General features: G+C 43.8%; 1 non-coding gene across 1 annotated transcript; it reads right to left on the reverse strand.

Annotated features, from left to right (window-relative positions):
* Window positions 1–1,664: 1,664 nt before the first annotated feature.
* TRNAP-UGG (transfer RNA proline (anticodon UGG)) lies at window positions 1,665–1,731 on the reverse strand. The gene has a single exon. It is a non-coding gene; the product is annotated as a tRNA-Pro (tRNA).
* Between the last annotated feature and the right edge of the window lie 2,192 nt (window positions 1,732–3,923).

The raw sequence follows: 3,923 nt of genomic DNA on the forward strand, positions 1-3,923 counted from the left end.
ACTATGGGGTGACATGATAGAGGTTTACAAGATAATGCATGGTATGGAGAAAGTAGAGAAAGAAGTACTTTTCTCCCTTTCTCACAATACAAGAACTCGTGGGCATTCGATGAAATTGCTGAGCAGACAGGTTAAAACGGATAAAAGGAATTACTTCTTCGCCCAAAGGGTGATTAACATGTGGAATTCACTGCCACAGGAGGTGGTGGCGGCCATAAGCATAGCCACCTTCAAGAGGGGTTTACATAAAAATATGGAGCAGAGGTCCATCAGTGGCTATTAGCCACAGTGTGTGTGTATATATAAAAAATTTTGCCACTGTGTGACACAGAGTGTTGGACTGGATAGAACATAGAACATTACACTTGTGTGTCTAGCACCTGGGAAGAATTCAACTCACCCTCACTACACAATGGGAATCCCATCAAACTATTGTATAAACCACTTAACACACCCAGCCATACCTTCAGGATACATTTTTGGGTACAAATAGACCCAACTTTGCCCATGCTCAGTGTGTTTTGTGTGTTCCTGGATTCCACACCCAAGATGCTGGTCATCTTGTCCTTCTCCTCATGGATGTCTACTCTTCAGACCAGTAGCTATGAAACCCACCCACCACACACACACACACACACACCATGCTCTCAGTCTTGCTAACTACTATTTTTCCTGATGATCTTGAATGTGTGCTAGTTTAAATTCTGTTTGAGTGTGGTTAAAATACTTACTACTACTACTATTATTATCTTTTAAATAAAAATTCCTTTTCTTTCGTATAATTGGACTGGTTACTGGCTTTAATAGGAGGGTCTATTTGGGACTATCTCCATAAACATAGATAATAGGTCCTGCTCTACTCCACCTCTCACTACACTCTGCCTTTTGAAACGAATTCCCCCAAATAAAGATAAAAGGCAATAATTAATAATTCTGTCAGGGGTAACAGAACCTTTTCATGGAAGCAAAATTTTCAAATTTTCAAAAAAAGATATTAAAGTTCATGAAGGGCACCCATGTGTTTCTCCTTCATTTTCCTTTTCAGAGTTCTGGCACCTCTTTTTCTGGCACCTCTTTTTCTGCGGGGGGCGGGGGTAAGCCTTGCAGAAAAGTCTGTGTATGGGTTGGGTACAAACTAAATTTTGAGTTGAGCTATTCAAAGTCCTAAAAGATGATGCTGTTAAAGTGATGCACACATTATGTCAACAAATCTGGAAAATGCAACAGTGGCCACAGGATTGGAAAAGATCATTTTATATTCCAATCCCAAAGAAGAGCAATGCCAAGGAATGTTCAAACTATCGCACCATTGCACCCATTTCACCTGCTAGCAAGCTCATGTTAAAGATCCTACAAGCAAGGCTTCAGCAGTATGTCGATCAGAAACTACCAGAAGTTCAAGCTGGGTTTCGGAGAGGTCGAGGAACTAGAGATCAAATTGCCAACATTCGCTTGATTATGGAGAAAGCACGGGGGTATCAGAAAAACATCTGTTTCTGCTTCATTGACTACGCTAAAGCCTTTGAACATATGAATATATGAAGCTGCCTTATACTGAATCAGACTTTTGGTCCATCAAAGTCAGTATTGTCTTCTCAGACTGGCAGCGGCTCTCCAGGGTCTCAAGCTGAGGTTTTTCACACCTATTTGCTTGGACCCTTTTTTGGAGATGCCGGGAATTGAACCTGGGACCTTCTGCTTCCAAAGCAGATGCTCTACCACTGAGCCACCGTCCCTTGTTGTGTGGATCACAACAAACTGTGACAATGTGAGATGGGAGTACCAGACCACCTCACATCTCTCCTGAGAAACCTGTATAGGGGTCAAGAAGAAGAAGAAGATGATATTGGATTTATATCCCGCCCTCCACTCCAAAGAGTCTCAGAGTGGCTCACAATCTCCTTTACCTTCCTCCCCCACAACAGACACCCTGTGAGGTGGGTGGGGCTGGAGAGGGGTCTCACAGCAGCTGCCCTTTCAAGGACAACCTCTGCCAGGGCTATGGCTGACCCAAGGCCATTTCAGCAGGTGCAAGTGGAGGAGTGGGGAATCAAACCCGGTTCTCCCAGATAAGAGTCCGCACACTTAACCACTACACCAAACTGGCTCTCGGTCAGAAGCAACGGTAAGAACAGGATATGGAACAACTGATTGGTTTAGAATAGGAAAAGGAGTTCGATAAGGATGTATATTGTCACCCAGCTTATTTAATTTGTATGCAGAGTACATCATGAGGAATGCTGGCCTGGATGAAGCACAAGCCAGAATTAAGATTGCCAGGAAAAACATCAACAACCTCAGATATGCAGATGATACCACTCTAATGGCAGAAAGTCAAGAGGACCTAAATAACCTCTTGTTGAGGGTGAAAGAGGAGAGCACAAAAGTAGGCTTGAAACTCAACATCAAAAAAACTAAGATCATGGCATCTGGCCCCATCACACCTTGGCAAATAGAAGGGGGAGACATGGAAATAGTGACAGACTTCACATTTCTGGGGTCCAAGATTACTGCAGATGGTGACTGTAGCCATGAAATTAAAAGACGTTTGCTCCTTGGGAGGACAGCTATGGCATACCTGGGCAGTATAATAAAAAGTAGAGACATCACCCTGCCAACAAAAGTCCGTATAGTCAAAGCAATGGTATTCCCAGTAGTAATGTATGGCTGTGAGAGCTGGGCCATAAGGAAGGCCGAGCGCAGAATAGATTCTTTTGAGCTGTGGTGCTAGAGAAGAATCTTGAGAGTCCCTTGGACTGCAAGAAGATCAAATCAGTCAGTCCTAAGGGAAATCAACCCAGACTGTTCCCTGGAAGGTCAGATGCTGAAGCTGAAGCTCAAATATTTTGGCTACCAAATGAGAAGGGACAGGACTTTTTTTGAACAGGAACACAGTTCCAGCTGGCTTGGCTAGGGTTCCAGCTGGCTTGGCCAGGGTTCAAAGGGAGTGATGTCTATCCATGCTAGTTGTCATATTTGCATTCCTGCTTGGCTTGAGGGCAATAGCATGGCACAGTGTCTGTCCCAAAGGGCCATCAAACACTATGCTTTGATTATAAGAAATTCAAATGCTTCAACTCAGGGAGGTGAGGGGAATTTTATGAAAATCCTTGTTTCCAGAGCTTTTTCTGAGCAGGAACGCACAGGAATGTAGATCTGACTGGCTTGGTGTGAGGGGTGTGTAGCCTAACATGCAAATGAGTTCCAGCTGGACTTTTTGTACAAAAAAAGCCCTGAGAAGGGAGCACTCACTGGAGAAGATTCTGATGCTGGGAAAGACAGAAGGCAAAAGGAGAAGGGGATGGCAAAAGACGAGATGGCTGGACAGCATTACTGATGTAACTAACACGAATTTGAACAGACTTTGGAGGATGGTGGAAGAAAGGAGGGCCTGGCGTGACTTTGTCCATGGGGTCGCAAAGAGTCGGACTCGACTGTGCGACTGAACAACAATAAACAAAATACTGTTCAGAATCCTGCCTCTAGATGTCGCTATATGTTTAAAAATACCAATTCTAATTTAGCAATCAGAAAACAGAAGGGCTTAGTTACATGGAATTGAATGTGAGCTGGGAGTGCATCCAAAGATCCTCCCAGCCTCCCCCGTGCAGCAGAGTTCTCCCCACATCAAACTCTTGTGGTGGAAAGTGATGTCAAGTCACAGATTTTCATGGCAAGAGGTGTTCAGAGGTAGTTTGCCATAGCCTGCTTCTGCTTGCTTTCATGCCTAGAAATGGTAAATAAGAAGAAGCTGTAGATTGAGAGAAGTTCTAAATAAGGAGCATGGGGAATTTGGCCTAAACAGATCTCTCTGCTAGGTAATACCTGAGATTCAGACAAATTATTTCTGGTGTTTAGGTATTTGTGTTTGGATCTGTATAGAGGTCAGATTTACCCTATCCCGAGAGAGCATAAGGCTCTGC

The sequence above is a fragment of the Heteronotia binoei genome, chromosome 13, assembly GCF_032191835.1.
Source record: "Heteronotia binoei isolate CCM8104 ecotype False Entrance Well chromosome 13, APGP_CSIRO_Hbin_v1, whole genome shotgun sequence".
In the NCBI taxonomy this organism is placed as follows: Eukaryota; Metazoa; Chordata; class Lepidosauria; order Squamata; family Gekkonidae; genus Heteronotia; species Heteronotia binoei.